The following is a 12,845-nucleotide window of genomic DNA, read 5'->3' as shown; positions in this document are numbered from 1 at the left end:
GAGAAGAACAAAGGTCGGTGAGAATTGCTGTAGGTATTCTGATACCTTCCCGTGCACCGAAGCGCTTGTGATAACAATCATCCCGCACGGCGGCAAAGCGATGGATGATAATGGTGATAATGATGATGGAGTTGACGGTGATGGTCATGAATTTACATCCGCTTTCCGCTCACAGTCTAATACACTGTCAGCAGGAGGAAGTGTGCAGTTTGCTTTACAGCGACTGAAAAAAAAGAAAAAACCGTGCCCACTCTTTCTCTGCCGCTGACGCTGACAGACGGTGTGCGCACCAAGTGTGGTCAAGTGAAGTAAACACGTTTGATCGATTGCAATTTGACTGCACTTTGGAGAGCGGGGAATGGCAAAGGATACTTTCCTAACGATTGCAATACCTAATTCCCAATTCCCATGTAGTGCAGGAGAGCTTGTTTCCAATGTCGGAAAATCTCACCAACCTCAACGCCGTCCTGAAGCAACCGGCGACCGGCGGGAAAGGATCATCGTCCCGACACAAGGGAAAGCCATTCTTGTAACCAGCATCAGAAGTGTTGGTACCCGGGCAGCATGGCAAACCGGCTTTATTTTGTCATTTTTCATCTCGAGGGAAACCTTTGGGATCTTTGACCTTTTCCCCCTCCCCTCTTGCCATTTGCGATTCGAAAGGATCAGCTCTCGACCAGTGACCTCGTAAGTCGGAAGGGGACTTAGCTTCCACAGTGCCTTGAGACGCCACAAGGGCTTAACGCTGACCATACGCTTGAAACCCCGGAACCCCATGTGCACTCGATGGAATGTAGTCCAAGTTTTTTTTAATCATGCTTTCTTCCCTTCTTTCACTGTTCAATAACCCGTGTCTTTTATCCCTTTTTTTGGAGGGCGAACAGAACGAATCCTTTCCGGTAGTGCACTTTGTAGCGAACGAGCGGGAAAGAGCAGAAAAGTTGCTCCTACAGCTCGTGAAGTGAAGGTTGAAAACCGGGACCCGGGCGAACGAAAGCGTACGAAATTCTTTACCAAATACCAAATCCCTCATGCTGTACAGCTGCAACAGCTCCGTTTGGCTTAATGCAGGAACCCGAACTTGATGGTGAAATAGCTGCCCGGTGAGTTTGAGGTGAAAATTAAAGCAATGGTCCGCAAAAGGAAACAGAAGCTTTTGAAGCTGAAACCTAAAGGTTTGAGAGGATTGGAGTTAAAGGTGAGGTGTTGGAGCTTGGGAACTAAGACACTTTAAGGTTTTGTGTCTGGAGGGAGAGTTCAATTTTTGTTAAATGGAACCATACATTCAACATCTTTTTTTGGCCTCCAAAAGTTACAATAAATGAAAACCAAACTAATTACGGTGAAACAATAAACAGCCGCGATATTAAAACGGGAGCTCTCAACCGTTGTACTGCGCACTCCCCTCAAACGGAGCAGGATAGGTTGTATATTCCAATGTAAAGCGCGTGCTTGAATAATCATGTGTTTTTACAGTAGCTCCAATCTGCCATACATTGTTACGCGGGACCATAACGAGACCTCCATTGACGAACCGACACGATTTCTAATGCACGGTTTTTGTACCCACTCACACAGTTGTTTTTATTTCATTTTCCATGCTCACAGCAATACACACATTTGTCACAACACAGCGCAGAACAGAACGCTCGGTTGAGCGCAAGGAAACCTCGCGCACCGTACACGGGAAGCTCGGCTGCGGATCATCCTCAATTTCATGTGCCGAAATTTCCCACGGGAGGGAGCATGTGTGTGTGTGTGCGAATCGAAAGCCCATACCAGCGCTGGGTGGCTTTGGTAAGCGGGCCGGTTGCCAGCAACCTCGCACGTGCGATGATGCGTGCGTTGCTATGGTGTGTTTGGTTAAGATCACAGACACGCGCTTTGCGCCTGCGAATGTATGGCGACCATGGCAGCTACCCCGTCTAGGAGGCGGTGAGTGAGTGTGTGTGCGTGTGTGAGTAAATTATGTTAGGATAGGCTTTGGCGGTAAAAATGTGCCCGAAATCACGGCGTTTTCCATTGCGCTGCAAATATTTACCTTTCCTTGGAGATGAGATTGTATGTGTGTGTTTCTTCTGGCAAGTGTTTTTACTACGGTTTTGTGTTTTTTTTTGTGGTTGGTGCCGGGCTATTACTGACCTTAGATTAGAAATAATATTATCTCAGGTATTGGAAGATAAATACCTCTCATGTTGTTTATTTGGAATTTGTAATTGATTTTTAAACGATTCGGTTTTGGTAGAAAAACACGAAAGATGATTTAATAATTTGGCAAAAAGTGTTCCATTTTCGCACAAAAAATTGCTTCCATTAAATTCCACCTTGAAAAAACATCGCTTTTTTCAAGTAGAATGCAAGAAAGATAATGTGGACAAACGTTATAAAAATGCGCTCCTTACCGCGTTCCATCGAAATTAGAGCAATGTAAGAAAGCGCACGTGAAGATCTCCACCCGACAAGAAGACGCTCCTTAACCAGAAATAACTCAAGCGAACGTACACGGTGAGCACACGACGTTCGAATACCTCCCTCTCGAGTGGTAGGGAAACCGGGAGAGGCAGAGAGAGAGAGAACGAGCCAACAGAGTTTAGTGATGCGGAAGGTACGGTGTGTTTGTTTTTCATTAAATTTATCTCCGGGAAATATTTTTAATTCAGTGCAAACATAAGTGGGTTAGCAGTGTGGCTTGGAGCTTGGAGCACATGGTGTAAGCGCGTTGTCAGGCGAAGGCTAACACGGTGGTACGAGGGAGAGAGAGAGAGGAAACGAGCACAAAGAATGGCACATTTTCCTTTTGTCATTTCCATCGCTGGGAATGTTGAAAAAAACGACGGAAAGCTTGTACCTCGTCCCTGTCGTCTTGTTGGAATTGTGTTGGAAAGCTGTGGCCGTGGATATGGGTGAGTGCTGGATTTAAAGGTATTTTTTCGCTATCTTTCTTTGTAAATATGCAAAACACTTCAATGAGAATAATGTGCAAAAAAGTCGTTTATTTTTTGTGGGAAGTTGAAATATGTGAAGTAGTTATTGGATCATTTATCGATGAACTTGAGGTTTGTTTAAACAAATTATTCAAATTAGAATGACTCGCTACCATAAGAAAATGGATAATAGCTTAATATGTAGCTTTAACGCATAGTAAAATAGCTCTAACAACAATACCCTTCATTACGAAATATACTAAAAAGCATAAAGCAGTAGCACAAGATCGATCATTTTCGAAGTATACTCACAAAAGTTTTCCTCACTTTTTTCGCTAGCACCACTTTCTGCCTAATGAACGGTACTGTTACGGCAGTGCTTTTCGTCAAACATTGCGCTGTTGGTTCACTATCTTTCAACCGGTCCTACCAATTTGAAGCCAAAAAAAAACATGGTCGCTATACCTTCCAAACACATCGCGGAAAGTTTCGCAAATCGAATGGAAAACTGTACCCAGCACTGTCATAAAAAAGGATAATTTCATTCCCGTTCTATCGCTCGACGGCTACAAAACAGTTGCAATGATTCAAACCATCTCGCTTCCCTAGCGAAAGACAACAGGAGCTCAAAGTGCCTAAGCGCGTACGGACGTTGAACGAGTTGATATTGGTGTGCGTGTGTTTTTTTGTTGTTACCTTGAGCAATCAGAAATGGTTCGGAAGTGAGTAATGGTACCGAACGGTAGTATCGATGGCCGAGCGATGATACTGTAGAGCAATCTTGTGCCAAATGACGTAGAGGCTTTTGGAAAAGATTGAAAAGGCCCAGGAGAACTGAACGCTAAAAACTAAAGCGCATTCACTGCGGAGGAATTGATTTTTCTTTAAAATTTTGAAAATTCTATATTTTATCTTTCATTTTTTATTCTTATAACATGTCACATATTTTAATAATAATTTCACAAATGTAAAATGATTTAAATATTTTAAAACATTCAAAATACTTTATCAAAGAATCATCAGTGCAAAAGTACGAAATCATTTAACAAATTTAAATGGTAAATGTAAAACCTTCAAATTCATCTAACTTGAGCCCTACTGAACGAAACGGTCGAGCCTCACTTTGAATCGAATGCAAAAAAAGGACACACGAAACAACATTTTCTAACAAATACCGGAAGCATCGCTAGTGCCGATGAAATGATCATCCATCCCCGGGTTCCGAAATTCTCCCTGAGCAACCGTGGTGTGTCCGTTGCGTTTGGAAAAGCATTTCCGCGTGTGCTTTTATTTGTTGGCCTCCGTGTGCGTGTAGAATGTGTTCCGGAAAATATCCTGCGGCCAAGCATATGCGCACACCCATACACACACTCACGGTGTGTCCATCCGTGACATAGACCGCGACATACGATGACACACCGCGAGCGCGCACACCGAACGTGCCGGAGATCCGTTCCGGCGGAAATGTTCAACAGATTTTCCAAGCCCAGCGTAGTAGTGCCCAGTGCCGGCACATGAACCGATGTTGCCGGTTGAACGGGTTTTTGGGCCAGCAACCAGGCGTTACACGGCAATGTTGTAACGTTGTTGCGAGGTGAATGTGTGTAGTGTGTGTCTATGTGTGTAGGGTAGAGTTGATCCTGCCCGGCAGCAGCACCACCGTGGTGTGCTGCACTTTATGCAACGCGATTAGGTGCATCGATCCGGAACTATTCATTCATGATCTGTCGTTTGGAGATTCGGCGTTCGGGGGGGATGCGAGATAGGTGGTGGATGCGAAAGCAAAGGGGGAAATGGGACGCTTAGAAATGAGATTGGCTGCCGTTGCTTCGACCGGAAATGGTGCGACTGCAATCGAGTGAATTGAATCCAGACCCGAGCGGTGCCAGTGGAACTTTGGAGGTTTTGTTGAACGATTTTCGGAAATTGAAATTCGTACCCACTGTAGTGTGCATGTGTTATCGGCACACGCGAGTGGTCACTTGCGGAGGCTTTACATTTGCTTCAACATAATGGAAAAGAAAGGTACAAAAAAGTGTAATAGAAAAGGAGGTAAAATCGATTTTACTGTTCCGAATGTGGGGACACTTTAAAATGCCACTCTCTTTAAGGACAATAACTTACACTCGTCCTGGGGCACGGTAAGAGGCTAGTGGGGTAAACTCTCCATAGGATGCTCCACACGGAACCGCAGCACCAGCACCGGATTGGCTAGATTAGAAGTCGCTCCGTTGGCTCAATATAATGATGTCCTTCGGGCGTGTGTCGTCCAACAGCAGCTTCCCTTGCCGCCCGAAGCCGATTGAGTTTTCCCTACACTACTTTTATTTATTTTATGTACATGGACTAGGACACCGGAGGCGAAAAAAAAGAAAGCAGATAAGGACATCGAAACCACATCCGCAGATTGTTACATGATAAGGCAAACGACCAGCGCCCTCCGCTTCTCGTTAATGGCCGGTTCCATCTTCCGGTTCCGTTTCCGACGCGTCACAGAAATCGTTTGCACCCTTTTGTGTTCCGTGGCTTCGAAGTTGCTTCGGGGGGAGTGTTTCGCTCTCTCTTCTTTTATGTTTTTTTTGGTTTGGCCCTCTCGCTATCTCGCTCTCCCACTCTCTCTAATCAAATTCAAAACTACCTTCGTTGGCATGCTAACGAGCCATCCTACAACAAAGGGAAAGCCACTGAGTGTGAGTGTGTGTATAAGAGAGCCATGAAAAACGGACACCAATTTAAAGGAGCTCCACACAATCCGTACATCCGTCACTATTTATTTCTTTTCCATGTGTAAGGGGAGGGATGAAAAAAGGAAAATACACTATATCCTTTTGTGGCACAAGTGGGCTGAATGGGTCACACAGTCCGTCCCCTCCTTTTACGGATTGCCATCGCCATAGATACAAAAAGTGGAAACCACCTGCACACACACACACATGCACACGCGTGGGGGCTTATTGCTAAGGTGGAATAAATTTCCCAGAAATTCCCCCAAGAACGTGTCCCTATTTTCTTGAAGCAATCAACTAAACGGCACCAGCCCGGAATGGTTTTTAACATTTTTGCCACCGCACAGTACATTATGGAAACACGTTTTTCAATCAGTTTCGGCTCTATTTCGAACACAGACGTGCAGCAATGTTCAATGCGGAAGTTGAAGAAAGATAACGATTTGTACCGCAACTAAAGCACTTCTTCCTCCCGCTGCTGCTAGAAGAAAAAAGCGAAAGCGTCCCGGTTTTACGGCGCACCGCTCAAGATGCGATGTTTTGATATAATATTTTAATTCGTTACCTTCCTTACCAGCTGGGAGCGCGAGCGTCGACAAAACGACGCGTCGCAACATTGCCGCATTGTCTGCACCCCCCCCCCCCCCCATCCATTTTGTTGGGGCGAGTTTTCAACGACTTTGAATTACAAACGACGTTGCGGTACAAGGGATGGAAAATCGTTCTTTGATAGGTTTTAAAATGGCTTTTTCGACTGTTGGGTTGGTGGTGGTGCTGTTGAAAGGGAAACCTTACGACAAACTAACGAGCATTCCATGTTCTGGTGGTTTTTTGAGCGTGGAAGGGGAGAAGGAAAACTCTTCTTCGGTGGAGTATTGCTTCGATCCTTTCCGGTAGATAGTATCGATTGTGTAAAAGGGATAAGATATCGATGGTGCTTTAAGGTGACGTTGAAGAATAGAAACACATTTCTTGGACGGGGGTTTTGCGACTTACAGTGGTGGAAGGATATTTAATGGTATAAGCAAGTTTTCCTGTCCATGAATTTTGATGCAATAATTTGGAATAAAATAAATTAAATTTAAATTGTTTTCTTATAATTAAATTTATAGCAAAATAGATAAAAACTATAAAAGGCTAGGGATAAAACATTGCTTAAAAAATGACAGTCAAGTGTCTATAATCACAAGAAACCGCAATTTTGCTCAAATGTGGTATAGAATTTATTTGACAAGCCTTTTTCTATATTGAATTCATGTTTCATTCTAAGTGTTAATCGTTTTTGGGTTTTAGTTGCTAATCGTTTTTGGTAGTTAGTTGGATTGGGTTTTTATTGCATGGAAATAGAATAATATTTCTGTTTATCGATAACCTTCTTTATTAAATCTGTCTTAAATATTACAAAGAGAGAGGGAGAGTGAGTGAAAGTTTGTTAATTATTTGTAACTTTCATATGATTTATAATCAAAACAAAAACGCATCCATTTTTACAAGGTCGGACGACAATAATTTCCCATTCTTTAAATTCCCCTAAAAGCAAAAACTGTCCTTCCACGAAGACAAAGACTACAGTATTCGGTGTAACTACAGTACCTAAAGCCACACTCTGTTATCACACATCCACATTGCGGATTAGTTGCATATGCAGATTGCTCCTACCGAACCCTCTAGCTCGCACACATTATATCACAACACCCGGTAAACGGTGATCTCATTTTAAATTCATTTAAGCAACCAGTTTGCCCGGCCTTTCCCCCGTTCGATCCGGTTTAACTCCTTCTCTGCACGCAAACCATGAGCCATGACACGATAAAACGGTGCGGGAAAATCAATAAATTTGCTTACCAAAATAAATTTTCCAAGCCCAGCCAAACCCTCCTATCCCAACTCCGCCTCAAGCCAAACGCGTCCTCAACGCCTTAAGGGTTCGCACGCTCGCTCGTGCAATGTCTTAGCGGTGTGTCCTTAGCATTCCTCCTACCAAGCCTGCACCATGTACCATTCATTTCCACCGCTCTGCTACAAACCGATCATCTTTTCACGGTAATTGTGAGGGATTAAAACGGCACCGACACCCGAAAACGGTTTAACGGAGGCAGCAAACGTTCCTCGAAACCGTTTTCGGGGTTGGAACTGGGGACACGCGTCCCCACTGCTCAAAGTCGCTTCTTTATGGCTTTGTCACCATGGTTCAAGGTTTAGCGTGATGCAGAAAGGAATGAGAGAGTAGAGAAACGGAGACGCTTCCGTGGGGAAAATGGATGCAAAATAAGATGGGGAAGGAGTCCTTTTGCGCGCAAATTTGTTACCGAACGGCAAAACTGGGACCGAAGATGAAGACGATAAACGGTTTTGCTACCGCAATTCATGCCTCCGCACCCGTTCGGAACAAGCGAACTCCTTTCAGTAAGCCTTGAGGCGTTTTCGCACAAGCACCAGGGGCAGAGGGAGTTGCTCTTTGACATCGTCGTTTGTCCCGAAAGTCTCGTCTTCATACTAGCTCCCCCACAGCCGGCCGATACGACACGAGTAATGATTTCCATTATTAGATTTTTCCGCACGTCTTCTGGTTCTGTGGGCACTCACACACTGTTCGATAGCGCCAAGCCAGCCAAGTTGCGAAGGTTTTCGAGCAAGTTTTCGACTTTGGAGATTTTGAAAAAGAAACTCCACCATTTCACCAACTCCTGCAGGATTGTACACACGTTTCCGTTCAGTCGGGAAAATCGTAGATTCTAATGCACGTATCCATCGAAACGCTTATGATAGACGACAAAGCAAAGGCAGGCAAGCATCGCCATTCATCGCCACAGCTCGTTATCGGTGGCTGGGTTGGGAAAGAAGCGTTGCGAAGGTAGTCGTTCGCAGTCACCGAAATTCGGTGGAGACGCCTGGTGGTGGTGTTGGCAGCCGGAAAAACATTCAAGCACTGCAAGCGGCAAAACGTGCGCTGAAGTTTATTGATTTAGATGATGATATTGATTTCATTTTTGTTGATTTCGGAACGACTGCCGAAGCACAAATCGGGAATGAATAATATCGTCTCGGTTTATATCGATATCGGTGTTCTAGGGGTCGGGAAATTGGAGATGGAGGGAGAAACAGGGAATTAATTATCCCTGCATAGCAATGCTGGCAGCTTCACGGTGATGCGGTTCAGTTTCGCACAAATATTTGCGGGTTCATTGGTGCCGTTATTTTGGATGCAGAATGGGATAGACGAAGTTTGCGAGTTTGAACTGGTAAAGGCAAATTATGATTATCGAAAACAGAACTTGTTTGCTTTAAGTTGTTGGGCAAAGTGGTGCAGCCCTTTTTAGATTTTGGGACGGACGGAGGAATAATTAAGAGTTTTATTTCTTCCCCGGAGTAATATGGCTGCGATTTGTTTATGTTTTTGAATTGTTCTTTTCCGGGCAAAGTCGATAGAATTGAATGTATACTGTACAATTTCAAAAAATATTGCAAAACTCAGTTTTTATACAACTCATAGACTGATTTCATTTAATGTTTCATATAAATAAATCAAAGTCAAATTTAATTATTTTGACTTACTTTACTCAGTCTGACTTTTTCGTTGCAAGCACCGCTTCGAAAAACTATGAGTATCACGAGATTTTCACCAACGAAAACAATGAACATATCCGTGGTAGCTTGATGTTCATTGCTGATACTCAATGAAAGTGCGTCATGACATGCTGAACACGACATCCGAGTGCTTTGGTTAAACGCGATGCTCTGACTGACAAGCTGAGCTTATCGCTGGTGCAAGCATAATTATGATTTTTTTTCTGGCTGTAAACAGTGCTGCCAAATGCCGCTGATTCAGTCACCAACACTCATGACTGAAACTAAGCTGAAATCAGCTCATGACTCAATTCAGGGATGAGACTCAACCAGTTGGTGGATCAATCAGATGCTTGGTGACATTTATGATCACCGAGAGAAAATGTCACGACCAAGTGACTGACCAAGAGTTGGTTGCACAAAATGTCACCAAACATGTGATGGTCGCACTCACTGTTTGAGTCTCTCATCTGATCATCACAGTAGAGCTCATGACGTTGGCATGATCTTGTTTCATTCGGAATTTGTGATGACTATGTGAGTGACATTTTGCAGAACTGATCACAGTAAAAAAAAGTCATAGTCAGTGACTGATCAAGCATTAGTGGCAAAAATGTCACAACGCATGCGATGGTCACGTCAATCACAATCTGATTATCACAATGGAGTACGTGATTTTTTCCAGTAAGATTTTTGAATGACATTGACAATGACATTTTGCAGCACTGGTTACAAGTTCCTAAATTTAAATCCAAACATGTAATTGGGCCGTCAATGGCTACGGAAAAGTGGTACGGATGAGGTTCAAATTCATCAAACCTTATAGGGACCAACGCAGAAAGAATCTTTCAAGTTTTTACTTGTTAAATCAAGTTTAACGTTGCCAATGGATGACATAAAAATATATTATGGCTTTTTTGTTGGAGATCAAATAACATTTTTGAACGAATTTAATGCTTTTTGACATAAAAATAGTCCATAAATCGTTAGCCGATTCTAAAAATTAGTAAAAAAACTGCCAAAAATCGTATTAAAAAATTATTAAATATTAAAAAAAAACATTGAGTTGGCCTTTGCATGGGATATATAATACAAAATAGTGCAATTTCATCTTACTTTGATCTTTTCGAAAACCCTTTAAAAAGTTAATATACATGTCATAGGTTTTTTATCCTCATTCTGGACCTTTGTACGCTTGAAGGAAAAAGCCTCTTTAACACATTTTTAACGAATGCACTACTTCATGCAGTACGTTAAAAGTGTATGCACTAGTTTAATCTAAAAACACTTGACCCGCCTTTTGCCGCTGCAGGTAAGAGAGTCGAGCAATTTATCCAAACCCCTTGTCGTTGCAACACATGTGGCAAAAAACCACAGGCAAAGCAACGCCAAAGTCCGAACGACAAGGCCAACTGCCACCCCAAAACTGAATGCCCGAAGCGATGATAGAAAATGGAAAATATGGTTTTGAATTGCAGATCACACCGGTCATTTTATATTCATTTAATCGAAAATTATTGTCACAATGGTTTTAAAGGTTACTGCGGGTCGGGTGCAGGAGCCGACATTCTGCTCTCTTGCACTCTCCGTCGCTAGTGGCCCTGGTGATGGTGGTGGTCAGGGCATTTCGTCTTTTGCGTGTTTCGAACAGCTTGTCCGTCCCCTGGAGGGGCCGGAGACAGATTAAGAGCAAAGGATAAACCACAAAGCAAGAGAACGCCCGGCGATCGGGGTCATATATGTGTGGCCTGTGGGTGGGTTGGAGTTTGGGGGTGGAGAAAGCATCGAGAAAGTAACCACACATGTAGATTCTCACTGCACAGAGGGAAGAGAGTGGGAAGGGAGAGTAGGTGAAAGCGGATTTGAGAAAGCCGGACAACCAACCTGAGCGGTTTTTCCATTTTACCGACAACGTTAGGCAATGGCATTAGTGATGATGCATTCTTACAGACCGGTGTGGTAGACGATCACACACACATACACTCACAAGCAGGACAGGTTGTGTTTTCCCGGGCAACCGTACTGCTACTCGATTTCGATTCCACAAAACCTCAATCATCCTGGAGCCGGGAACGCCAGAAAGCAGGAAGCGCTTCCTGCTTTGCATGTGGATTGTGGAACGCTTGCACACACACGGTTTGAGTGTGTGTGAGTGTGTGTCTGTGTGCTTGTGTTGCTGGTCGATAGTCTCCCCTCCTCTCTATCTTTTGCTCTGGCGAGGCGAAAATTATGTATAGCACACACATACACTCTCCCCACGTGGTGTCCTCCGTCCGTGTTGTGGTGAAGCCGGATTATTAAGCTTTATTGATTATGTAGATTGTAGTTGACGGCTGTCTTTCACGTTCACGTCGATGTAAAATGCAATTCCAATTCGTGTTGAGTTGCACACCGTGTGTCTTGCCACACCACCTTTTGCACCTTGGTGGAAGCTTTTCCGAATGAAAATTGAACTCAACATTTCCCGGCCTGAAAGCTCTTCTGCTAAATCTAGTGCAAAAGACCTTTACCAGCAGCAGCAAACGGAGGCGCACAGTCTGCTTTCTGCGTAGAGAAAAGCAATCATAAGTTTAATCTGTTCCAGTGACCATTACGAAAAAAGGGACGATGGGATTGAGCGAGAGAAAGGCAGCTTCTGGGCCGTCCAGCGCTGATTAAAACTAGCTTTCTCCGACCCATGCCACGGGACATGCTGTGGGCTTGAGAAATGACGCTTTCGAACGGCCAGACGGTTCGAACTCGGCACAATATTGCACAGAAATAATATGTTTCCTTCCTTATTTTTTTTACAAAGAACCAACACACACAGAAGGACCCGGAACGCTTTCGCCTCGGTTGCTGTGAACTCGTACTCGCCCAAGGCTCCTTTCCGAGGTGATCGCTCACACTGCAAGGTAAGGCGCGCGCGCGCCGGGGCGAATGCTGCAAGCATCATTAAGCAAAATGGTGGAAATTACTTGGAAAACTTTTTCCCACTACTTGCTCCCCCAGACCAAAGCTGCTCCGCAAAGGCGATGTGGCTTCGTAAAGGACGAAGGAGCAGCAGCATGGCGGCAGAGCACCCTAACCACCACCAGAAGTTGTTGTAAAATTTATCAACTAGAAGGTAATTAATAGGAACAACATTTCAACACCAGTGGCTGACAGAGCCAGTTGGTATTTCTCTTAGTGCACCCACACACACACACACAAACACACACCCGGAGCAGAGTGTCGACTGACGTGACCGGATGGTCTTTGACCCTTTGTTGCTTCCTCCCGGTGCTATTTACTTCCCGGTACAATCCACACAGCAAGTCATCGTGTGGACGGTTTGATCGAGAAAGCAGTTCTCGAACTCAAACTTTCCGAAGCTGGTTGGGAGGGGGTATTTTATGGTTTTCATAAACAATTCTGCATTCGTTCCGTACGTTTCCAAGGGCGGGCTAGTTGCAGCCCGTGCAGGGTTGCCGGGGTAAAACAAAACTGCAAACTCACATACTTGAGCGTGTCAGTTGCAGAAGACGCCACCATTCTTCCGTCCTGCTACCGGGTTCGCCTTCGGGCAGGAATGTTGCCATCCATGAAACAATTAACTTTGCGAAACAAATAGAGCCAAACATGCGCTGCGTTTTGCCCGTACAAAGGT

The 12,845-nt window shown here is 44.2% G+C and overlaps 1 protein-coding gene across 7 annotated transcripts in view; it reads right to left on the bottom strand.

Annotated features, from left to right (window-relative positions):
- The window catches only part of LOC4578049 (discoidin domain-containing receptor tyrosine kinase B), a 253,601-nt gene that overhangs the window by 53,855 nt on the left and 186,901 nt on the right, over positions 1-12,845 (bottom strand). The gene's annotated exons all lie outside the window — the stretch shown is intronic.

Source organism: Anopheles gambiae, chromosome 3, assembly GCF_943734735.2.
Source record: "Anopheles gambiae chromosome 3, idAnoGambNW_F1_1, whole genome shotgun sequence".
Classification (NCBI taxonomy): Eukaryota; Metazoa; Arthropoda; class Insecta; order Diptera; family Culicidae; genus Anopheles; species Anopheles gambiae.
This window is presented reverse-complemented; position numbering and strand designations above follow the sequence as displayed.